Source organism: Theropithecus gelada, chromosome 2 (assembly GCF_003255815.1).
Source record: "Theropithecus gelada isolate Dixy chromosome 2, Tgel_1.0, whole genome shotgun sequence".
In the NCBI taxonomy this organism is placed as follows: domain Eukaryota; kingdom Metazoa; phylum Chordata; class Mammalia; order Primates; family Cercopithecidae; genus Theropithecus; species Theropithecus gelada.
The window spans coordinates 138,759,202-138,786,250 of record NC_037669.1 but is presented as its reverse complement, the minus strand read 5'-3'; positions in this window follow the sequence as shown (position 1 = coordinate 138,786,250).

Genomic DNA, 27,049 nt, shown 5'->3' with positions numbered 1-27,049 from the left:
GTAAGAAAGGGGTCTAGTTTCACTCTTCTGCATATAGCTAGCCAGTTATCCCAACATCATTTATTGAATAGGGAGTCCTGTCTTCATTGTTTGTTCTTGTTAACTTTGTTGAATATTAGACAGTTGTAGGTGTGTGGCATTATTTCTGGGCTCTCTCTTCTGTTCCACTGGTTTATGTGTCTGTTTCTGGACCAGTACCATGCTGTTTTGGTTACTATAGCCCTGTAGTATAGTTTGAAGTCAGGTAACATGAAGATTCCTTCTTTGTTCTTTTTGCTTAGGATTGCCTTGGCTATTTAGGCTATTTTTTGGTTCCATATGAAATTTGAAATATATTTTTCTAATTCTATGAAGAATGCCATTGGTAGTTTGATAGAAATAGCATTGAACCTATAAGTTGCTTTGGGCAGTATGGCCATTTTAACAATATTGATTATTCCTGCCCATGAGTATGGAATGTTTTTCCGTTTGTTTGTGTCATCTCTGATTTCTTAGAGCAGTGTTTTATAATTCTTATTTTAGGGATCTTTCACCTCTCTGGTTAGCTTTGTTTCTAGATATTCTATTCTTTTTGTGACTATTGTGAACGGGATTGCATTCCTGATTTGGCTGTCAGCTTGGATGTTGTTGGTGTCTGACAATGCTTCTGATTTTTTTTTTTTTTCATTTTTGAGATGGGCTATCACTCTTGTCACCCAGTCTGGAGTGCAATGGCATGATCTTGCTCACTGCAACCTCCGCCTCCCAGGTTCAAGCAATCCTCCTGCCTCAGCCTCCCGGGTAGCTTGGATTACAGGCACCCGCCACTGCACCTGGCTAATTTTTGTATTTTTAGTAGAGATGGGGTTTCGCCATGTTGGCCAGGCTTGTTTGAACTCCTGACCTCAGGTGATCCACCTGCCTCGGCTTCCCAAAGTGCTGGGATTACAGGCATGAGCCACCACGCCTGGCCAGCTTCTGATTTTTGTACATTGATTTTGTATCTTGAAACTTTGCTGAAGTTGTTTATCAGATCAAGAAGCTTTTGGCCAGACACTATGTATGGGATTTTTCTAGGAGTAAAATCATATTGTCTACAAACAGGGATAGTTTGGCTTCCTCTCTTGATATCTGTATTTTGTTCCTGTGCTAATTCTCTTAGGATAATGACCTCCAGCGGCATTTGCTGCAAAGGACATGAGTGTTTTTTAAATGGCTGTATAGTGCTCCATGATGTATGTATACCCCATTTTCGCGATCCAGTCCACCATTGATGAGTGCCTAGGTTGATTTCATGTCTTTGCCACTGTGGTGATGAACACACTCAAACTATTTAGTCCGACCTAGAACTGTGGTGTAATTTACAGCTAAACAAACTCAAATTCCTGACTAATTACAAACCAGGTACTTTGCATTCTCTTACAAATACAATGGGTGTTATAATACCTCTATTTTAGGGTTATTGTTGGGATTAAATGATTTAACAAAGGCAGTGTGTCTAATACAGTGTTTGACACTCACAGACACTGAGTAAATGCTAGTACTATTTTATTTTTTTGCCTTATTTTTACTGTCAACTTTAATTATTCCAATAAAAATATGATCACCTAAAATATATGCAAGGGAAAAAACTCATCTGGATGAGCTTGAAAGTTCAAGCCTCAAGTATAACAATAAATCAAAGCTTGAAATGGTTATTCAGGAAAGTAGCAATTTCATGGATCTCTAGATGCAATAGATTCTAGAACAGAGAGTCCATATGAAGTGTGTACTTTCCCTCCAGGGCCTCATGCACTGTGAGGACAAATGTGTGTATATAGGAGGTAAAACACTTTTTTGGTGCTATCCTCACATTTTTTTTTTTTTTTTTTTTTGAGACAGAGTCTCACTCTGTGCCAGGCTGGAGTGCAGTGGCACAGTCTCGGCTCACTGCAACTCCCTGGTTCAAGCGATTCTCCTGCTTCAGCCTCCCGAGTAGCTGGGATTATAGGCACCCACCACCACACCCAGCTAATTTTTGTATTTTTAGTTTAGATGGGTTTCACTATGTTGGCCAGGATAGTCTTGATCTCCTGACCTCGTGATCCGCCCTCCTCAGCGTCCCAAAATGCTAGGATTATAGGTGTGAGCCACCATGCCCGGCCCCTCACAATTTTCCTATATACCTAAACTTATTCTAAAATAAAATGTTTATTTAAAAAATACACTCTGAGAAAACAACCCAAAATGAAAATATACATACAAATACATATACTTTTTTTCCCTTTATTCTTCTTGTGTTTTCTTTCATACATATACTTTTGAAAGTAGAAAACCTTCATAGTAAAAATTTTGGATTGGTCACAGTGGCTCACACCTATAATCCTAGCATTTTAGGAGACTGAGGCGGGCAGATCACCTGAGGTCAGGAGTTTGAGACCAGCCTGGCCAACATGGCGAAACCCCGTCTCTACTAGAAATACAAAAACTAGCTGGGCGTGGTGGTGGGCACCTGTAATCCCAGCTACTCAGGAGGCTGAGGGATGAGAATCGCTCAAACCTGGGAGGCGGAGGTTGCGGTGAGTCAAGATCACACTACTGCACTGTAGCCTGGGGGATAGAGCAAGACTCTGTCTCAAAAAAAAAAAAAAAAAAAAAAAAAAAAATCTAAAGAACTGGTTATATAAACTGCATGGTCTACAAATAATAGTAGATACTATATGGTTATTAAAGATGCACAAAATTTAGAATATCTTAATATATGGGAAATCATACATGGGATATGAAAAAGCAAAGCACATAGCGTGTTTACTCTGGTTATAAGAATTTCAAAAGCTAGGAATATTCACATTAAAAATAATTTGAAAAACATATGTTACAATGAAGTAGTTGGCATTTCAAGTTTGTCTGTGTTTTCTGTGGGTATATTAGATAAAATATTCATAAGAAATATTCCTTTATTCAGATACAAAAAAATGCTCTCCTCACTCAGACTAGTTATTCTGAACATTTTCTGTTTTTCTCAACCTAATTATTGGACTCTTGAGAGACAGTGCCCTTTCTATTCCATAATTTAGTGATATGAACAGTGCTTACTAGCTTGATGCCTGGTGTAAAGAACTCAAGAAAAGTTTATTAAACTTAATATAATCTACTTGCTAAACCTTAAAACTTTTTTAAAGCTTTATGTTCAATATTATAAAATTTAAACATTTTTGTAATATATTTATTTCTGAGAGACAGTTCCACTCTGTCACCTAGGCTAGAGTGCAGTGGCACGATTTCAACTCACCACAAACTCCACCTCCAGGGTTCAAGCGATTCCTGTGGGATTTCTATTGATTCTTGTACTTTATTTATAATTTCCTATGTATGATTATGTTATCTGTAAATAATGACTGCTTTATTTCCTCCTTTGCAATCTCTTTTTTTTTTTTTTTTTTTTTTTGAGACAGAGTCTCGCTCTGTCACCCAGGCTGGAGTGCTGGAGTGCAGTGGCATGATCTTGCCTCACTGCAACCTCCACCTTGCCTGACCTGCAAGCTCGCTTTCTTTTTCTTGTCACTTTGCATTGACTAAGACCTCAGAAAAATGTTTAGTAGAAGCAAAGATAGTGGGTATTCTTTATTTATTCATAATCTGTCATGGGTTGGATACCCTGGGAAGCAGATTGTGAGACTGCAATTAGCATGCAAGAAGTTTGCTAGCAATGCTTTTGTGATCCACTCATGTGGATTGAATGGAGTGAAGGGGGACTGGACTTTAGAGAAGTTAGGCTGCGATGCAATCTCAGTGAATGGATATCCCTTTCAAGCTGTTCTAAGGGTAAGGGAGCAGTCTTTATGCCTCTGTATCTATCAGTAATTGGTAGTGTGACCTGGGGATAAGGATGGCTCAGGATGAGGTGACTCTCCTCAGTCAACCCAATTCCTAAAAGAGATAGACAACTAAAGGGCTCTGCCGAAAGTACCCCTAGAGACTGGTAAATAGTTCTTCAGTTCTGAAGAGTCAGCATCTTCTACACAAGTTTTCATGGGGAAAGATGATAAATTTCACAACGATATTAGTGTCTCAGTGTTCTCTAAACAACAAATATAACAATAGTTTAATAAAAACAATGACAATGATAATAAGAAGACAACAAACAAACAAACAAAAACAAAAGTTAGTTACAGTAACTAACATTTCTGTAACGGGATATTAAATGGTACTTTTCTTATCATCTCAGGATTTCAGCTGAAGTCCCCAGTTGAACCTGATGGATGATAGAACCCTGTCACATTTTGCAAAGAGACATTTCTAAGCAGGACATACTAAAAGATATGTGGCTTTGTGTACATTACTTCAAATAGCTTAGATAAATAAAAATTTGAAAAGAAAAAGTTGTCTATATCGCAGTCTTCCCTCCCTTAAGGTAAAATGAGTTGTTTTCTAGAGATTTTTGTGGTTGATAATGTCACTGTTTTGTTTTTTTTTGCAAGAGAAGAGACTGGAATTTTATTCCTCAGCTGGATATTTATTGAACTGCAGAAATGCATAGTCTTGCCTTATACTTCCCTTACTGATCTTGAGGGCATTTGGGAATGTCTATAACACAGACACCGGTGCCTGGGGGATTTGAAATTCAAGGCAAGGTAGAGTTGTCTATGACAGCAGGAAGAGCAAAGAAGCTAGTTTTGATATCAACAGAATGGATGCACATTTCCACAGGCCAAGTGAATCTCTTGAAAAATAGCCATTTGTGCCATCTTGAAAGGACCCTGTTAAAGAAGATTGTTTATGGAGTGTGATGAGCTCAGCTGAGTCTGTGAGATCATCACTGGAATGAGAGTGAAGGATGCAGAGATGAGAGGGGTCATTAAAGGTCCATTACCTTGTCAGAGAATGGTGCCGTGTAGCAGTCATAGAAGGAGTCTCCAGAAAGCTCTCCAACACTCTCTAAGAAAGTGTGAAAGAACCTGCATTCTGTACCTGCCATCACTGAGGATGCATATAGATTATAACAGCACCAGACAAGGAAGACAATGCTGTTTTCCTTTAATTTCTTCTCTGACAATTACCTCCCACCCCCATGACCCTGGAGGTCAAATAGGGGGAAAGGGAGAAAAGATCAGCAAACCCCCTCAGGCCACAGATCTGACCTGAGCAGATGGGAGTGGGGCATAAGTGGGCGGTGGTGGTGGTGCGGGGCAGATATGGAACTAGATGGGATATTAACATTTTGATTTAGACTGAAGTTTTAGAGGTATAGCTAGTCTTAAAAACTGTAACTTTTTAAACAACTGTGATATTTGTTCAGATGTTGCCAAGAAGTAGAGAAGGGTGATCCAACATCCTTCTTAAGGGCAGTAGTAAGAGAAAAAGCCATGAAAACCACCAAACTCAGAGAATAACAGTAATAGTGACAACCAGTAAAAATAATCACTAACTTTCAGTCAGAGTTTTGCTATTTATGAAGCACTCCCACAGAGTCTAACTTATAATTATCTATATAGTTGGTCCTCCTCAATACAATAATCAGTATGGTTTTTCTTTCCACTTCAGAACCTTGGAGCAAACTGTAGCTCTTCCTGGAATGCTGTTCCTCCTGTTTTAGCCTAGTTAATTTTTGCTGCTATTTTGGAGCCTAGATCAATGTATTTGCCTCACAGAAGCTATCTCTGACCCTCCAGACAGATTACCCATTTTATGCTTTCATAGCACCCACTATTTCCACTTCAGAATACTTTTCCCCAATTTTACTTAAATAATTACTTGTGGAATTAATTGGTTAATACCTATGTCTCCAGTTAGAATCTAAGCCCCATGAGGGCATGGCCCTAGTGGATCTTGCTCAGTATTGATTTTCTGGCATCTACTACAAAGCCTTACACATAGTATAAGTTCAATAGGGATTTCAGTTGAATAAATGAAGAAATGGTGAAAGAACTAATATGACTCAAGATTCCTTATCCCTAAGAAGAGTTTCTCTGGATTCCATGGTCTGTGAAGCAAGAGGCCAAAATGACTTCCTGATAGTGGACATTTGTAGCTGGATTTAGTATTTCACTGTGATTTGTTAGGAGATACTGAACTGGGTGGGGAAGGCCATCACTTACCAGGACGTGGGTGTGGGAAGAAGGGAGTGCGCAGATAGCTCGTGGAGTGGGGCACAGGTGAACTTCTTTTACTTTAGACAGCCACTATTCATTAGAAAGAATGCAAGTCCCTTTCACCTTTATCTCTGTAGAGATGATGGGAGATGGACAATTTTTTTAAGGCACATTCTTTGGTTCCTTTGAAGGAAAGTGCTATATAAGTCCATGATGTTATTTTTGACTAATCAAAGGGAAAAATGTCAGGCTAACATCAAGGACAGTCCTTTTGATAATTTTTTAAAAAGGTTATGCATGCTACCTTTTATTCAGCAGTCAATTAAATGCCTTCATATTTAAACATAAAACTGAGCAACTGATTTTTTTTCTTTTCAATGGTATTTTTTATCCATAAAAAATTGAGCATTTTTTAAATGAATTATTAGAAAAGAAATCAACTACCCATCCATAAAAATTCTAAAACCAGTATATCCCCTCTTTGACATTTTAAGACATCTTAGCTAATGTGGTAATATATTTGAATTCTACTCAGAGTATTTCCAAAAATATGAAAATAAAGGTTTACCCTGAGGCTTCCTAATAAAACTAAAACAAGTTTCATTTCATTGAAATGTTGTTTCTTCTTTGACTTTTGAATAGGATGATTATTAAGGGTTCTTTCCAGGAACAGAATATCATCCACTCAGTTTCTTACTAAGAAATTTGGCCTTTTAATCTTCATTTGCTGATGGCTATCTTTGGCCTGAACAACTAGGAAGTATCACATAAAATAAGAAGGAAAGAAGTTAATAAACTTCAGGAAACTCTTCCAAGAAAGGTCATCTATTTAAAAAATATTAAATATGTTTGTTCAATAACCATGTATGTAAACTAAATGCAGCAGCTTAATAAAATAATTCAATTAAATACCTTAGCTTTATTGATAACGACAGAGCTCTATAGTGGCTGGTAATATCATAATGGATAATTATAATAGTATGATATGATTTTCCTCTATATAATCATAAACAAGCTTAAGAATCAAAGCTTATAAGAAATTTATGAATAAAGAGAACATTTCCCCTCCATTATTCTGGCTTAATTATAACCATAGGCCATATCTTTCTTGGGAAGATAAACAAAGCACATGTAATAATAAATGTTTCATCTCAACCATGAATTTTCATGATGAACAGAATAGAGATCAAAGTCATATTAATCTAAATGTTAAAAGTTCTGTGACTTTATTTTGTTCCTCCTGTTGGTGAAGTCTGACAGATTGGTTAATGCTATTATTTAATTTAGAAAAAAATTGATCTTGTAAATACATGTTGTTTCTCACTCAGGAATATGGTATTGTTCTTTATTTATTCAAGTCATTTTTTTATATCTCTAGTGGAGTTTTCAGTTTAAACCCTAGCCAAGTACACCCTTGGAATACTGACAGGTATGATAGTGTCTGGGAAATTGACAGGGTGGTTCCCTGAGGCTTAATTGCATGAGAGAATGAGGCATCTGCTGGAAGAGAATTTGATTCTCAGGGAAGAGGATGTCAGGCAACAAGTCAAATCTTAACAAATCTGTGGTCATAGGTAGGGAATAAATAGGACTGAGAGGCCTGAAGAGAGCCCAGTATTTATCTCCTATTGCAGCCATGTTCCCCTTGTTCTATTCTTTATTCATATTTCCTAGAGGAGAAATTTTGTAATTAAAAAAGAGAAAATACCATGTTCCTATAAACTGCTTAAGGTATCAGGTCACAGAGGTATTTCTTTGGTATTCTTCATACATAATATAATCCAAAATGAGAGAGGGGTCCTCTCTAGTCTTCTCCACAGAACGCAGGGCAGCACTGCACATGAAAGGCTCAGAGGGCAAGCAAGTCTTGAACCAATGGTCACAAGAAAGTAGCTGCTAACACAATGGAGGTGGCAGCTCTGCCTGGTGGGGCAGAGGGGCAGTGGGGGACATTCTTAGAGGAAGTGGTATACCCATTAAAGGAAGCTGTAGTGCCTATGAAGATGGTGGAGTTCAACAGAAGTACAATAACAGAAAAAGCACTGGTGGAAATGGAAGCAGCAATGTAAAGTGCTCATGTGACAAAGCAGTTCCTGGAGGAACAGAGCTCAGCTGTAGGTACTGGGAAGAGCAAAGTCATACTGGGACATGGTGGCATGGTGGGGTATGGAGGGAGGATTTTGCAGGAGAAATTCTGAAAAAGGAGGTGAGAGAAGTGATTGTAAATGTGGGTTATCGATACTGGTGAAATACAATTTTAAGTTTTGGGTTGAAATCCTCAGGGGAAACAGACCACAGAACTCTGAGCAACTTTCTTAATAAAAGCCCTAAATATTATATGGGTTGGTTGGATTCAGTTTTGATAGCTATAGTAAGTTTGAGCTTTTTTTTTCTGGTTTTGTATTTTAATTTTATTTATTTTCTATTTTATCTATTTTTCAAAACCAACAAAAATCTGAAAAAATTATAATAAAATAATAAATGTAAGAAAAGTCAAAAATAGCTGGGCGCAGTGGCTCACACCTGTAATCCCAGCACTTTGGGAAGCGACACACACACAATGAAATTAAGAGTATACTCTCCCTCTCATAAGCAAGTTTACTTTTGACATATATGTGTCTTTGCATTCTTTTCCCTATATGTTTCTGTTTGTTCATTCATATATAATGTTGAGCCCTTGGTGAGATCTGTATGAGAAGGCTTCCACGGGGGAGAGCTGATTTTATCTGTGAGGGTTGTGGTTTCTATGTATTAAAAAATATTGGAAGATGATAACTATAATGTTAGTATTCTCCTTGACCAGAAGAATAAAAATGATTTAGAATTTTTTCACAGATTCCGATATTTTCTAAATATTTTACATTGACTATTATATTTTAAATTTAAAACACCTCAGTGTCAAGTTAAATAAATAATACCAGTGAGTTTCTAAGGGCACAGATGCAAAAAGAAGACTGTAAGACAGAGGTTTACATTTTAGGCCATTTGGTAATGCTTGGATGGTAAAAATCTATTAGAAGTTTACATAAAATTGTTTAGTAGTACTAGCTAATACATTGCATGCAGCTTGCTTTTTGTTTCCTCAGTTCTATGAATAACTTATTATTTCTTAATAGTCAGCAGACAGGCCCAGCTTGAGGTTTTTTTTTTCACACTTAGATTTAGCTCCTACCCAAATAGCTTATGCAAGCATTGAAGGCCCACAAGCCAACCTAGAGGTTATGGCACTGGGAATGTTGCTTGTAAACCTCAGCTAATGCTGTGTAGATCATATAGTGCCATCTATACCCATTTGCTGAAGTCAAGTTCTTTACAACAAATGTTTACTAAAAATCTACTGTGTGCTGGACATTTTGATAGATACCAACAATAAAAAAAAAGAAATAATATACAGATCTTGCTTTCAAGACTAGTGATACAAATCAGTTACACAGTGATTGAAGGTTAATACTTAGTGTGGCTCTGGGGTAGATGGAAGTACAAAACCAAAAAAAAGAGAGCTGACGTCAATCCTAGTAAGATAAAATTGTACTGTATGCTGACTTATTTTTTTAATCAATTATTTATACAATAGATTTCTCATTGTAGAATTGGTAAAATTATTTGAAAATTAACAAGATGTTCTTTGCAATTTTCCTTTGTGTTTAGAGTCCTAAATGTTAAGTGTTTGATTTAAGTTTCTGATGTAGAGTTTTCCTCTGTTAGTAACAGGTCTCTAGACTTTGAATCAAAATTGCTCTAACAGTTTGTTTCCTTTTTTTTAGAAAAGCCCAAATTTGAAGCATAATTTACCAGTGTGGTTCCACCAAAGCCCCCTAGGCTCCACTCCACACTGCAGTATAAGTTAAGGTCTTTCTGAGAGCACCATATTGTGGACTGATGTTTGTAAAGCTTAATTTTGCTGCATAGGTTCCCAAACAAGCTGTGATCTGCATAAGATCCAAGTAGGGAGCTAGTTCATTTGAAAAGAGTTAAGATCCAGTTGAGAATTAGCTGATAAGTACAAAAAATCTGCTTAACCAAGTGAAGCATTTACAGGGCAGCGATTACTTGTAAGATTTTTATCCTTTATGTTTAATATTCATGAGTGCTGATCCACGCAAGAATTCTTAGGAGCCTCCAAAAAATACTAATTAAATGAGAGTTGGGTATTGTATCTGCTGTAGCTATTTTCCAGCAGATTACATTGTAAAGAAGTTTACCCAGAATGAATGTTCCAACGCCTACTCAGTGTAATAGCAGGAGCAATTCTTCTTTAGAAATCCAAGCTCTGGTGAATGCATTTTCCAAGCTTGCAAAGCACAGTGGCTTGAATAAATCCAGTAAGGCTCACCTTGTTTTGGGAAATATTTGCTGAGTTTCACTGTGCAAAGACCCTAAGACTGCTTTGAGTGATAACAAGGCTTGAACATCTGAAGAAGTCTTTAGAGTAGATGCTGACTCCTGTCCTATTCACAGTTCCAAGAAATGTTGTTTTTTTTTTTTTAATAATTGCTTTAGTTTCATTAATTTCACAAGGTAAATGTTCTGAATCATTTCTGCCTTGAAAAGGTTTGATGAACCATTAATATTAGCATCATTAAAAATAGTTAACTCATTCATCAATTGTGTATTTTAAGTTTTAAATCCAAATAACTTTTAACTTTTCTTTGAAAAGTTAGAGTGACAATGAAAATTAGTATCTCATGGTTTCTTGATTGAATCTAAGATTCAGTCATTAAGGAAGGGTCATAATTTTCTTTTTATAATATAGCAATTGACTGTTTTCAATCACCATCAAAACTAGATGTGATAAATATATATATCATGATATATAGGTGATATATGTGTGTGTATATATACACATATATATGTGTGTGTATATACACATATATATGTGTGTGTACATATATATATACATATATGTGTATGTATGTAAATATATATAGTCTCTATCTCAGGTTCCTGACACAGAGCTACTAAAATCCTTGTAATTTTCTGAGCGAAAGGGGTGCTAGAAGCATTTTTTTTGTTATAATATTTGGTCTTAGTCCCTGGTTCCTGACAGGAGAGCTTCCAAGATCTTTGAAATCACCTGAGTGGTAAGAGTATTTTTTGTATGCTAATGAGATTACTGGTGGCTAGAGACCCCTAGATAACTTCAGATTGGAGGGTGGTCACTAGAAAGATCACAGCATGATTAGGGAGTTATAACTTTCAGCCCTACTCCTGACCTCCAGGGAGTGGAAAGAGGCTGAAAATTGAGCTAATCATCAATAGCCAGTGATTTAATCAATCATGTTTCTAAAAGAGGCATGATAAACGGAACCTCAATAGAAACCCTAAACAATGAGGTTTAGAGAGCTCTGAGGTTGATGAATGCATCCACATGCTGGGAGGGTGGTGTGCCCCAACTCCATGGGACAGAAGCTCCTATTCTCAGGACTCTTTTGGACCTCACCCTATGTGACTCTTCATCTAGCCATTTGTTTGAATCCTTTATAATATCTATTATTATAAACTAGTATATGCAAGTAAATGATTTCCCTGAGTTCTGTGAGCCATTATGACAAATTATCAAGTATAAGGAGAGGGTCACAGGAACTCCCAATTTATAGCCAAATCAGACAGATTTGTGAGTAATTTGATGGCACATTACTTGCAATTGACATCTGAAGTGGAGGCGAGTGGGGCAGTCTTGTATGATTGAACCCATAAACCGTGGGGTCTGCACTAACTCCAGGTAGTTAGTTTCGGTTGAATTAAATTATAGGACATGCATTCGGTGTCCAGAGAGTTGGAGAATTGGTTGCTGGGGTGGAAAAACACATTTGGTGTCAGAAGTGTAGTGAGTAGAGAAGTAGTTTTTGCTGTTGTTGTTATTAGTAGGACATGTAGAACCAGATGGAGGAAATAGAGTCTCAAATAACAGCAAATGAAAACTATGGAGATTAGTAAGATCCAGAATGTTTAACCGAGGTAGTCTAGTTTCAAAAATAATTCCCTTCCCAAGAAATCAAAAGTGATTGTGAATTTATGGATAAACACCAACACAGCGTGGAGATTTCCTAGACAAAAGTGATGACATTCGGTAGTTTGCTGATCATGGATCTGGGAGTGCAATTATTTTGGGAAAGAAGGATCTCTGGTCCAGAGCAAGATTTGAGCCAGCAATTTCAGGGGGTATGTTGTAAAAAGAAAGAAGGCTCTTCAGAATTAAAATTTAGGCTCGAGGATGCAATTTAATTGCCAATCTGTTTGGCAATTTGTTAATAGGCTCAGTGGGAATGTTTTAAGACTATAGATGAGTAAAAAGAGATGTCAAGGGAACTGAAAGAAAATACCAGATGGAGAGCAAGGAATCTAGGATGTAGTAAAGGTAATGACAGCTTAGTCTAAAAGCTTGTTAAGAACCTTATCAATGTTCTTATTAACATTAACAGGCTTTGGAGGCTGTCCAGACTCTTACATTGAATGGAATCAGCCTGAAACAAGGAGAAAAGATGGGTATAAATTACAGTGATATGAAATAACGTTTTAAATATGTGTTGACTGATACCTGTAGTTACCACTTCAGCTATTTTCTGTTGGTTACTGTTGGCATAGTGAGTTAAATTCCATATATGAGGTGGTGTGGAGAGGACCTGTGCTACCAGGAGTTTCATTGATTATTGTGGCTTTTCTCTGTTACTTTTATGTGACCTAAATTATGTGACATGTTGGCAGCAATTCATCTCTGCTCTTACAGAGTATATGCCTATGGCATTTGATAGATAATATGGTTAAAGGTCTTGAAATCTTCATTTTCCTTATGAACTTATGCTTGTCAGCCACCCACACATACCTCTATTTTTAGTCATCCCAGAACTGGGACTGTTTCTCCATGAACAGCTGACCTTTGTTGGCTTTGTTCACTGTTATAGCTGACTTAATGCATCTTTGAGAACTCATTTCCCCAGAGTTTTGACCTGAAACCAGAGGCTCAGTCAAGGAGATTCTATTTCCTAGAGACCAGGAGTCTTGAAGAGAGGACCACGTCTGGTCTAAGAAAAAAACGAAAAAAGTTTAGGAGCAAGAGGAATGGACACGAATGGGGGACAAATAACAGGAGAGGACCACCCCCCTTGAGATCAGGCCTAGCAAATTAAATCAAATATAACCTCCATCGTTCACACTATGTGTGCATCTGACTTCATTTTTAGTACTTTTCCTCATCACTCCTTTTCTGCTACCTTTCTTACGGGGCCTTTGTAGGCATTTCCATTTGTAGTCACTATTTTATGACTCTATGCTGAACTAAACAAATACCACAGTTTGCCCATAGTTCATCGTCTTTATTCCATCACTTTGTAGAATAGTCATGTAATTGGACTGAGAGTAACTCCCTCATTTCCCCCTCCTCCCCTTGCCCCACTTCATTTCTTCAAGCACTTGAATGATTTTAAACCTTTCTCTAACCATTTCCTGCTGTAGGTATTCTTTTCACCAGGGCAAGCAACTCAAGCAAGTCAAAATATTGCTTTCATCTTTTATCGCTACGCTGTTTAAAAATTACCTATAAAACTTAGTTAGTTTTTTTTTTTTAAACTTAGACTTCCATTTTCTATTAAAGCATCTTTCTAGTTTTTTCTTTTCCTACCTCTGTGGTTCTCTGATCTGGCTGGTAAAAATTTCCTGGACAACTTTTAAAAAGTAGCAAGGCCAGGGCCCCACCTCTAAACTTTTTGGTTTAAGTGGCTCAGGGTATGATCAGGAGATTAGAAAATTTTTCCTTGCTTTTAACTCCTCAGGGCTTTCTAGGCTTGAGAGCCACTTACCTGTATCAGTGGTTCCCAAAGTATAGTTCCCAACCATCATCTGCATCACCTGGGAGCTTGTTAGAAATGCAAATTATCGAACCCCACCCCGGATTTACTAAGTCTGAGAAACTCTGGGGGTGGGGCCCAGCAATCTGTTTTGAACAAGTTCTCCAGGTGATTCTCATGTACTTCAAAGTTGTGCTGCCCAATATGGTAGCCACTAGTTATGTGTGGCTATTGAAAACTTCAAATGTGGCTAGTCCAAATTGAAATGTGCTGTAATGTAAAGTACACACTGGATTTCAAAGGCCTCATACAAAACTAGAATATAAAAATCACATGAATAATATTTAATTACATATTAAGATAATATATTGGGTAGTTTAAATCAAATAAAATATATTACTAAAATGAATGTCACCTATTTCTTTTTTACTTTTTTAATATGTCTGTTAGAAAATTTGAAATTACATATTTGGCTTGCATTACATTTCTGCTGGACGGCACTAAAGTCTGAATGCACTGATCTATGCAATCACTATTTTCTATACTGTTGGGAACAGGCCCCCAAAATCTGGCCATAAACTGGCCCCAAAACTGGCCGTAAACAAAATCTCTGCAGCACTGTGACATGTTCGTGATGGCCCATGACACCCACGCTGAAGGTTGTGGGTTTACTGGAATGAGGGCAAGGAACACCTGGCCCACCCAGGGCGGAAAACTGCTTAAAGGCGTTCCTAAACCACAAACAATAGCATGAGCGATCTGTGCCTTAAGGACATGCTCCTGCTGCAGATAACTAGCCCAGCCCATTCCTTTATTTCAGCCCATCCCTTTGTTTCCATAAAGAATACTTTTAGTTAATCTATAAACTATAGAAACAATGCTTATCACTGGCTTGCTGTCAATAAATATGTGGGTAAATCTCTGTTTGAGGCTCTCAGCTCTGAAGGCTGTGAGACCCCTGATTTCAGACTCCACATGTTGTATTTCTGTGTGTGTGTCTTTAATTCCTCTAGTGCCACTAGGTTAGGGTCTCTATGACAAAGCTGGTCTCAGCACTATACAAACTTTTTTTCCACAATAGCTTAAGCAGAACACACACATTCAGTATTTCTGATTCCATACCTCTGGACCCTTCATGTATCATCTTCTTCACTAGATGGTCCTTCCTACCTCTCCAAACTTGTCTCACTATGGCTGGTTCTTTTAGGCTCAACCTTTATATCTTCTTATTTCAGAAGTATTTCTTAGCCATTCCAGCCTCTGGTGACACCCTCTCCCACCCCTTTTTTTTTGTAGTTCCTGATTCCAGAAAGTAAGAGATATTCAGAAAGGAAACTATTGTGATTAGAGAACTCATGGAAAGGGGCATATGTGCTCAATCTTCTAGAATGCTAGAATCGTTGAAGGGTGGAAGAGGAGAGGAACAGACAGAGCTAGTGAGATCAGTAGCTTCTGGACATCAGAGGCCATTTCCCATCCCTTAGGCATCCCTCATAGTATAGTATGATGTATGTCCCACAAGGTAGGTACTCAATACATATGTGTGGCTGGTGAAGATGATGGACTTTAGAGGCTAGAGTGAGAGAGGACAACTCCTAGAAAAGTGGACAAATGCCACAGGATCTAGAGTCTCTTTTAGAAAAATCTCCCCATGTCTCCATCTTATGGAGATGGTCCCCATGAAAGTTGCCAGAGCAATTGTCTTTAGTCACTTGTAGAGATCAAACTACTTGGCACTTTTGTGATGATGAGAATTGACATGGCAGCAGGGAGAGCTTTTCATTATAGTTCATGTGATATTTTAGGGAATTTTTCCTGTTTCCTATGTTTTATCATACATCTGGAGTAATTTTGCTTAAAGGATAGGAGATACACTAGACCTCAAGACACTACTTTCTGCTGGGGAGTCTACTGCCTACATTACAGAAGGCAGACTGGTAGCATTGGAAGGAGAGGCAATTCCCTTTCTAATCTATTTGAAACATAACCATACTTTCCCTTCCCAATATTCTTCCTCTACTTTTCTAGCACTCTCTTTCTTGTAATTTCCCACCATGATAAAACATTATTATGAAAGAGTTTGTAAAGTGAAAAAATAAAAAAGCATACCATGTTTCTCCCTATATGTGACTTACTTCCTATCTGATATAGTTTGGATACTTGTCCTGCCCAAATCTCATGTTGAATTGTAATCCTCATTGCTGGAGGTGGGACCTGGTGGGAGGCGTTTGGATCATGGAGCGGACCCTTGTGGCTTGGTGCCGTTTTTGCAATAGTGAGTGAGTTCTCAGGAGATCTGGTTGTTTTAATGTGTGTGGCACCTTCCCACTGCTTTCTCTCTCTTGCTCCTGTTCTGCCATGTAAGATACCTACTCTCGCTTCACCTTCCTCCCTGAGTAAAAGCTTCCTAAGTCCTCCCTAGAAGCAGATGCCAACACTGTGTATCCTGGACAGCCTGCAGAGCCATTGGCCATTTAAACCTCTTTTCTTGTAAATTATCCAGTCTCGGGCATTTTTTATACCAATGCAAGAATAGCCTAACATACTATCCTTCATACCACTCTTGTACATGAATTCATTCTATTCCTTCTCTAATCATGCATTTTCAGAAAGTTAATGTTTAACATTTCCCAGAAAAGACCATTTAAACCACTAGACATTCCAGACACTTTAGCAGTTACTTCAAGCTCTTCAAAAAGTTCTCATATAAAAACATGGATTTGATCTTTGCAAGCTCCTCCGGGGGACAAGCAGCACCTCTTGAATTGATCAGAACTTTCTGCCCCAGATCGTTTAATCCTCATTATAGGAAAAGAAATATCTACTTGCAAATACTTTTTGAGGCTCAAATGGTGATGTTCTAAATTCAATTAAGATATATGAATCCCAAGACAATGAAGCACCTGAGAATGGCATTATGAAGTTATAAATTACCAATTTCTCATCACCACCTTGAAAAGCAAGTTTAAAAAAATGAACCTACTTGCAAATGAACCTGTAAAATACCACCAGCCAAGCATGGGATTGGAATAAAGCATTTCATCAAAATGTCCATAGATCATTTCTTCTAGATGAGTATCTTGCAGATATCACACAGCGCACATTTTTATAGCCACTTTGGAGAGAAAATGTTATATATATGTATATATATATGTGTGTGTGTGTGTATATATATATATGTGATAAGAGTCAATGTGATCAGTAAAAAATACAATTCAGTAGACTTAAAATACAGAAATCAATTTTAAATGGGGAATGAAAGATATGAAAGATAAAAAAGATAAGTTATTTTGTTTCCAAAAACCTGTGTAGTCTGTTGGTCTATTTTACTTTTCATAGTTTTTTTACTCAGCTGTCATTTTGGTTTCCATTTCCTAGGAATCATCTAATGCACTCTGTTGCCAAAGTTGTGTTGCTGATGCAGGTTTTCAAGGGCAAGAGTGGCACTGTCAAATTTCTTTTTCCTGAAGACGATTGGATATTGTTAGTCCCACCCCACCCCCGACTCCCAATTTACTGTGTGAAAGGAAAATTAAAAGCTTGCGACCCCAATTCACTGTGCCAAAAGGAAAAAAAATTAAGCTGAAAGTTGAGTCATGCAAGAAGCTGCCTTTCCTTTTGTTCCTAAGCAGATAGCTTCAGATAAAAGGTTAAAAAATCTCCACTGGTAGCTACTCTAGGTTTGCTTTATCTTCTATAGAGTACTAATTTACTGAGTGCAAGAAGAATACATGACTATTACCCTACCTGCTCCTTTTCTCTTGCAATATAGATTTAGTAATTTGTCCATACACTCCCCTCTACCCTTTTTTCCCAGCCTGCTTTTCCCCTTTACATATTAAAGCCCTCAAAATCATCTTTGGAGAAAGGCACAGACCACAGACTGTTTCTATGATTCTGTGTTTGTTTCCTCCCAGGCATTGTCCTTAACATTGGCAAAACAAACTTCTAAATTGATTGAGACCTGTCTCAGATACTTTTTGGTTGACAACTGTAAACAGAATTTTACTTCTTTAGAAAGTAGAAAAGGTAAAGAGTTAGATGAGACATCTATATATCCTCAGAACACCTATCAGGCATAAATAAGAACTGTACATTATATATTTAAAAACGTGAACAAGATCTACTCCCTATACATAGCAACTGTTGGGATTGCAAACTGTCCAGCAAGCCAAGAATTGGACTTGATTTGGGGAGCTGCCACTTCAGAGACGCAGCATCCTAATCAGCTTTTCTTCCCCCAATTCTGAGTCACTACATGCAGACAGTCTGATTATCTGAATTCTCTGGTTTCAGACAGTGGAGTTACAGGTTGACCCTTCTAGGAGGAGCTGCCCTCAGTTCTTCTAGTGGGCACTCACTTAACTTCGTGTTGGCCATGAGATCTGTTCCCCAAGCTTCCCCTACTCTCCTCTGAGTGGTGGAAAAGTATCTTCCAGAGGCTCTTGTGCTCACTGGTAGGTTTATCCAATAGGAGGCAAGATTAGGGTCAGAGGATGAAAAGATGGCAGTCATATTTTTTTTCTCCTCCCACCCCCCATTTTCATGGCATTTTCAGCAGCATCTCTTCCACAGTTCCAATTTCTGCAAAAAAGCACCTCTTCTTTTGGGTCCCAGCTTGCCTGGTAAGTGCCTGCCATGTCTCAATCCCACAGGTTGGCCTGGCTTCTGGGCTTTTGTAGTACCACCTGTTCTGCTGGTCTTGCCAGGCCTAGGAATGATAGCTACTTCTTGCTGTTGCCAAACTCTGAGTGGCCTCACCTTTCCCTCGTGAGCTTCTTCGTTCTCCCATCAGCTGTTTCAGGAGGTACTCTAGTTTCTGTCTAGATCTTCCTAGTGGCTTGGTGGACTTATTACCCTGTTATAAGCTTTGATTGCTAAGGCCTCAAAACTGTCCCTTTGTTAAGACTTGCCTGGGAGGAGTTGACAAAGCAGGTGCAGCCAATGATGATAAATGTTATAAAATGTCAACTTCCTTTTGTCAAGGAGGGGACGATTTTGTGACATGTTTTATGTTCCAGATTCCTCCCCCTGTGGATCAGGCCAAGGACTGGGGTTTGCTTAAACCACATCTTTCTTTGCTCTTTTCTCTATCCTGCTTTAGTCCTCCTCCACAAGCTCTCCTAAAGAAAGTCACGTGCATACAAATCCTTGTCTCACGCTGTCCTTTCTAAAGAATCTGAACTCAGGAAGCTGTGTGACCACATCCATCTTTTTGAAAGTCTTAGAGTGGTTAGTGTTTTTCCTGGCTGTATCCTGAATGATACAGAAATCTAAAGTGACTCTCAGCACCTTGATTCCCAGAGAAAAACTACAATGATAACATCTGGCAAGGTGTCCTGGTACAAAAGCAATTTCTTTTTATCAGAGAAATAATTGTGCTAATTTATAATCTTTTTATTATACTTTAAGTTCTGGGGTACATGTGTACAATGTACAGGTTTGTTACATAGGTATACATGTGCCATGTTGGTTTGCTGCACCCATCAACTCATCATTTACATTAGGTATTTCTCCTAATGCTATCCCTCCTCCAGCACCCCACTCCCCAACAGGTCCCTGTGTGTGATGTTCCCCTCCCTGTGTCCATGTGTTCTCATTATTCAACTCCCACTTATGAGTGAGAACATGCAGTGTTTGGTTTTCTGTCCATGTGATCGTTTGCTGAGAATGATGGTTTCCAGCTTCATCCATGTCCCTTCAAAGGCATGAACTCATCCTTTTTATGGCTGTATAGTACTCCATGTTGTATATGTGCCACATTTTCTTTATCCAGTCTATTATTGATGGGCATTTGGGTTGGTTCCAAGTCTTTGCTTTTGTGAAGCAATAAACATATGTGTGCATATGTCTTTATAGTAGCATGATTTATAATCCTTTGGGTACATACCCAGTAATGGGATTGCTGGGTCAAATGGTATTTCTAGTTCTAGATCCTTGAGGAATTGCCACACTGTCTTCCACAATGTTTGAACTAATTTACACTCCCACCAACAGTGTAAAAGCGTTCCTATTTGTCCACATCCTCTCCAGCATCTGTTGTTTCCTGACTTTTTAATGATTACCATTGTAACTGGCATGAGATGGTATCTCATTGTGGTTTTGATTTGCATTTCTCTAATGACCAGTGATGATGAGCATTTTTTCATGTGTCTGTTGGTACATAAATCTATTTTTTTGAGAATTGCCTTTTCATATCCTTTGCCTACTTTTTGATGGGGTTGTTTGATTTTTTCTTGTAAATTTGTTTAAGTTCTTTGTAGATTCTGGATATTATCCCTTTTTCAGATGGATAGATTGCAAAAATTTTCTCCCATTCTGTAGGTTGCCTGTTCACTCTGCTGATAGTGTCTTTTGCTGTGCAGAAGCTCTTTAGTTTAATTAGATCCCATTTGTCTATTTTGGCTTTTGTTGCCATCCCTTTTGGTGTTTTAGTCATGAAGTCTTTGCCCATGCCTATGTCCTGAATGGTATTGCCTAGGTTTTCTTCTAGGGTTTTTATGGCTTTAGGTCTTACATTTAAGTCTTTAATCCATCCTGAGTTAATTTTTGTTTAAGATGTAAGGAAGGGATCTAGTTTCAGCTTTCTACATATGGCTAACCAGTTTTCCCAGCACTATTAAACAGGGAATCCTTTCCCCGTTGCTCATTTTTGTCAGGTTTGTCAAATATTAGATGGTTGTATATATGTGGTGTTATTTCTGAGGCCTCTGTTCTGTTCCATTGGTCTATATATCTGTTTTGGTACCAGTACCATCCTGTTTTGGTTACTGTAGGCTTGTGGTTTAGTTTGAAATCAACTTTGAAGTTATTTTAAGTTCTGGGATATATGTGCAGAATGTGCATGTTTGTTATATAGGTATACATATGCCATGGTGGTTTGCTGCACCCATCAACCATCACATGCATTAGGTATTTTTCCTAATACAAGAACAGAAAACCAAACACTGCATGTTCTCACTCATAAGTGGGAGTTGAACAACGAGAACACATGGACACAGGGAGGGGAATATTACACACCAGGGCCTCTTGGGGGGTGGGGGCAAGGGATGAGGGAGAGCATTAGTACAAATGCAATCTCTCCATTATTCATTGATTGTCTTCATCCCCCTCTGAGGTGTAGCTTCTCTTCATCGGTTTCTCCAACTCCAGTGGTTTTCTCTTAGTTTCTTGAGCTCAGTATATTTCTTTCTATCTCATATTAGCTCTCAAATGCTCTTCTTGCTGGAGTGAAGATTAGAGATGTTAGGTGACTTGTGTACAAGGCAACTAATCCAGGATATAGAACTGGGCCAATAAAGACTTTTTGAGCCCTAGAACAGTTTTCTGTTAGCCCACATCCTTCTAATTAGAAGCAGCCAGACATAAACTTCTTTTTAAGGAGGAAATTAATACAGACCCTTAAGATTGTGCTGCTAATCCCTGTGCTTGTGTTGAGAGGTAAATTATCTCTGCTTGATGCCCATTTAGAGACCTTAGAACCTTCTGACAGGAACAGCTGGGATCTTGATAAAACTGGGCCTTCTAGGGGTAATTCTCTTTGTCATCTTTACATTCTGCCCCAGGCAAGAGAAGATATCCACCAATTCAGTTGTGGGGGAGTCCTAACAAGTGAGCTGCTGTGTGTAGTGGGCATTCTTGCACTGACGGCACAGTTGGCCCACTGTCTTCCTCTCCACCATGTTCCTCCTTACTTTCAACTGCAAATGGATGACTCAATGCTCTTGTCCCTCAGAGTTCTTCAATTTCTGTAACTCCTTTGACTTTCATATGTGCTTTCCTTTGTGATGATTTGAAAGTCTTCTCCTTTGAAATATCAAACTCCAATAACTCACCGCAAACCACAACTTATCATTCCAGCTTTTACTCCATCACCCTACCATACTTGTTAGCCTCATAAAAAGTTATATTTCAATGATTGTTTCATTCTCTTCTAATTCCTCAGCTATTTGTCACTTTCACTTTCTTCCTTACCTTGCTTAGACTCCATGATCTATAGTGTTTAAATATAGAGAACACCATAATCTATGGAGCTGAACAAATGTCTTGCCAATAATTTCAATTCCCATACCCCTTTCTGCTTCTTTACCCTCAGGGCGTTATTCTAACCTAAACCTGTATATCTATAGTTTCTCTTTTCAGCTTCTGTATGCTGCTGACTGCGTATTGCTTGAGGACATCAGCACTCACTCTCTTACTGTCCTCTCTTACTCTTATTTCACTTGGACAAGTGCAACTCTTAAATATGAAGTTACCTAAAACATATATATCCTCATTCATCATTTCCAAACCAATCCAGATAAAATGTCACCTCCCATGAGTTCATGTATCATGAACATGTATTTTTTTTATTTCTATTTTATGAATATTAGAACCTGGGACATGATAGACAATAATTGTTCCATTTAATGACTCACTGTCTTTTGTATATTATTCTGTGCCTGGTATATTTATTTATATCTATCTACCTTACTAAATTGTGAATTTCTTGAAAACAAGAATTGTTTCTTAGTCATCTTTTATTCACTGTGCCTGGCAATGTCTGAAATATAGTAGGTGTTTGTGAAAAGGTGAGAGGAAAATGAATACCTTGGTGACATGGTTCATTTTTATGCATTTAAATAATTTTTAATGAATGATTTTTTTAGCTGTGATGATAAATGAATGTCTAAGTGAGAAAACCAGCAACATGACAAGTCCAAGTGTACATTATTTCAAATAAATGAATTCTGAATTATTTTACTACTGAAGTAATTTATGTAATTATTTTCAGCTCAAATTTAATTCATCAGAAAGCTAATTAGATGATTTCTAGCCTAGAGAATGGATAGTCTGAGAGCCCCACATTTTCTTTTGCCCAGGTTCCCTTTAACTTAATGGAATTAAAGATAACTGATTATGCACAGACACAAGTTCTCATTTTGAAATTGACTGTCTTTTTCTCTTTGGCAATTTAGTTTGGTGCTTATATAGTTTCCTTTATGGTACCCTGCTCTCTCGCTCTGTGTGTGTGTGTGTGTGTGTGTGTGTGTGTGTGTGTGTATTTTCTAGTTATCATAACAGAAACCATCACAGAATCACAATTTCTACCTTCCTAATCCATTACGTCAGTCCACTTATTGCTGGCCATTTCCCAGTCACGGTAGTACACACACACACACACACATGCACGTACACATTAAAGTATGGTATAGATAATAAAATAAAGATTCTAAAGCATTTATAACTGTCTTCAATGCAAACTTTCCCAGTACTTTCTACATTTAAATAAACCGTATTGAAACCTCCAAATACTACATTTGCTTACCTGAGGTTTCCAGGCCACGTAATACATGTTCCTTGGGATTGTGACTTTGATTGCAGCAAAAGAATCTCTCTGTAAACTCCTAATTTACCACAAGCCTCTAAAGAATGCCAGATGAAAGAATACCTCTCCTTTCATCTTGTCATAAAAATCCACATTTCTGGTTACTCACAAATTAAGAAACCATGATCTTAGTACAAAGGCTCTTGCAAATTCCTGACACAGTCAAACTGTGGTTCTTCAGATGTATAGGTTATATATGTCTGAGTTTTTTGTGGTTTGTAATTCTAGGTTGAATTTTCCCTTTTACCCTGAATAGCTCTAGATCATCTCCTCTTTTGTTGTTTGGGTGTGGTAAGGGTTTACAAATGTTAAAAACAGTAACCATAAAATAAGATATACCTAAATAAAACATATTTAGGGAGTTAACTAGGTTGCCCCCAAATCATATAAGATAGCCAAGACCAAAAGTAATTGTTTGATGCATGGCCGAGATCCCCCTTCAGGATGTAGGCTGTAAGCATCCATTTTCTTAATTTCAAGGATTGGGACCTGCTGAGTCTTTCCTTTGGAGATGACCTTGGTCCAAAGGAACTGTTTTTCCCAATATTATAAACCCTTCCTCACAGCAGCCCATATACAATGACTCCACAGTGGGATGTTACAAAATCCACCTCTCATCTTTTTTTGAAATGGGAGAGTTCCTTGGCTGCCCTCAAAGGAAGTGTGACAGGGGTGTGGCTCTTTATCTGGTCACCGTGAGTTCAAACCCCTTATGGGAGGGGGAGCATGCAGACAGGCAGGTGCAGAAACCAGGGTGGGCACTTTTGGGCTCTGGCCTCACAGCAGCATCTAGGGGTGGGTGCTTGTGACTCCTGAAGCCCCAGTGTTACAGTGCTGTTTTAGCTCTACTGTCCACAGCCAGCTTAAGTTTTAACCAGCTCAGTGTCCCCTTAGTACCTGCGCCCTTGTCTGGCGTCCAGGAAGAATCAGGTTACACACGGACTTGAAGAGTGGTAAATGCAAGGGTTTTATTGAGTGTTGGAGGTGGCTTTCAGTGGGATGAATGGGGAGTTGGAAGGGGGATGGAGTGGGAAGATGATCTTCCCTTGAGTTGGGCTGTTCTGTGGCCAAACTCTTGTCTTACCATCCCCAGCTGGTCTCCTCTTGATGTTCAGATGCTCCTTTTCTTCTCTCCTTCTCTGCCACACAGTTCTTCTGCTCCTTGGCTCTTCTGCTCATCGCCTCACAGACCCAGAGGTTTGTGGTTTATATGGGTACAGGATACAGGGTATAGTAGGCCAAAAGGCAACATTTTGGGCACAAAACCAGGAATACCTGTTGCAGGGCAGCCAATAGGCATCATTCAATGTGTGCAATCAAAGAAATCAAGGTAGGCCAGGGGCAGTGGCTAACACCTGTAATCCTAGCACTTTGGTAGCCTGAGGCAGGTGGATCATTTGAGGTCGGGAGTTCGAGACCAGCTGGCCAATATGATGAAACCCTGTCTATGCTAAAAATACAGGGTCAGGCGCAGTGGCTCACACCTGTAATCCCAGCACTTTGGGAGGCCGAGGTGGGCCGAGGTGGGTGAATAGCCCAAGACTGTTCACAGTAGCAAAGACTTGGAACCAACCGAAATGTCCATCAGTGACAGACTGGATTAAGAAAATGTGGCACATATACACCATGGAATACTATGCAGCCATAAAAAAGGATGAGTTCATGTCCCTTGTAGGGACATGGATGAAGCCAGAAACCGTCATTCTGAGCAAACTATCACAAGGACAGAAAACCAAACACCACATGTTCTCACTCATAGGTGGGAATTGAACGATGAGAACACTTGGACACAGGATGGGGAACATCACACACTGGGGCCTGTCATGAGGTGAGGGGAGGGGGGAGAGATAACAATAGGAGATATACCTAATATAAATGATGAGTTAATGGGTGCAGCACATCAACATGGCACATGTATACATATGTAACAAACCTGCACGTTGTGCACATGTACCCTAGAACTTAAAGTATTATAATAATAATAAAAGAAAAATTGCCCAAGATAAGAATATACAGAAATTTCTGCGCAGTGGCAATTAGCTTGACTGCTTGGTCAGAGATTGGAAAGAAAAAAATGGAAACCTTGGGGACAGGGAGGTCTGGGGAAGAGGTATGTGATGTACCTATTGGAGTAAGTACAAATTTGAAAAGTTTCTATGTAATTATTAATGCCTACCAGAAAGCATTTAGCATGAAAACGGCACTGAATTCAGTGGACAGAATGACTCTGTCTGCTGCTGGCTGACATGTGACAGCCAGCCTCTGTCATCAGCTACCACAGTGCTGGTACAACAAATGCATGAAGAGACTATCAGGGATGAAAACAATTCATGGGTGCTACCAACATCATGGACTGATAATCACCATGGCTAACTACCACTGCTATCGGATATTCAACTAGCCTGCATCAGAGAATGATACTCAAGCCTGATAAGATGCCATCTTTCAAGGAGACTAACCAGTCACTTGGTGCCAAGTTGATTCCATCCTCGAATAGGCAGCAATTCATTTTTACTGGAATCAGCACATATTCTAGGTATGGGTTTTCATTTGCCACTTTTGGAACCTCAACCATCTCCAATGTCTGAAGGTTTACAGAATGCTTGATCCATAGACATAGTATCCCACTTGACATTGTTTCAGACTAAGGACTATTTTAAAGAGAAAAAAAGGGATGGCCGTGGACATATCACAATGAAGAACATTGTTCCCATGACAGAGCATACCACCAAAAAGCTGCCAGTCTTACAGAGTGATCAACTGCTTTTTGAAGGCATAGAGACACAAGCTTGGAGATAACACTCTGCAAAGATGGGGTGCCATTCTCCAGGATGCAGGATACATCCTAAATCAGTGATCATTATCTAGTGTTATGTCGCTAGTAGACAGAAGGAAAGTGAAAAAGTAAGAGTGGCCCCTTTTGCTATTACTTCTAGAGACCCACATGAAGAATTTGTGCTTCTGACTCTGCCGCAATGAGCTCTGCAGGTCTATCTAGCATTTCTGTTCACAGAAGACGGGTGCTTTTACTAGCAAGATTTTAAGCTCTATTTGCATCTCAGTCAACCAGCACTTGAGATTTCATGTACAAAGACCAGGAAAAGAGTCACCATTCTGGCACAGATAATGGACTCTGATCATTACAAGTATATATCACTGCCATTACATATTGGGGCAGGCAAGAATACATCTGGCAGCCAGGTGATCCACTCCCTACCCAATATTCCACATAGTTCAAAAATTAGCAGTAAAAATTTTGTTTACACAATTAGCTGAGGACTTACTGCAATATTCAAAAAATTTAAAAAAGTAGACCATCATAAGAAAAGGTATTTTTTATGTGTTCATCATTCCTACCTTTAAATCTGGAAGGTAGACAAGAAACTAAGAAGACAACGGATGGCAGAGGCCCAGAAGCTTAGTTCTTAAATACATTTGTGCTATAGTTTCACTGGCTTTCCTTTCTCTAGAGTGTGAATAAGCAGTAACCAAAACAGAGGAACAAAACTATAAGAAATCCACAAATAAGTAGAGAGTTTTCTGGCCTTTCCATGTGGGAGAGATGAGAGTCCATGAAAAAACACACAAAACAAAGCAAGCTTTGTGGCTTATTTCCCACAGATATCTGAGAGCAACCTTCTGCCAGGATTTGCCCTGCCCACAGGCGTTAACATGGACTTGAAGACTGCAGCGCGGCTTCTACTTTCTCAATTTTCCAGAGCTCATACTCCTCCAACTCCAGAGGAATAAGATGTAAGTATAATTGGTGACCATAGAGCCCATGATTCGAATTAGTCCGACCTAATTATTTGAAAATATAACTTTCTCTGCTTTTTTTTTCTAAAATT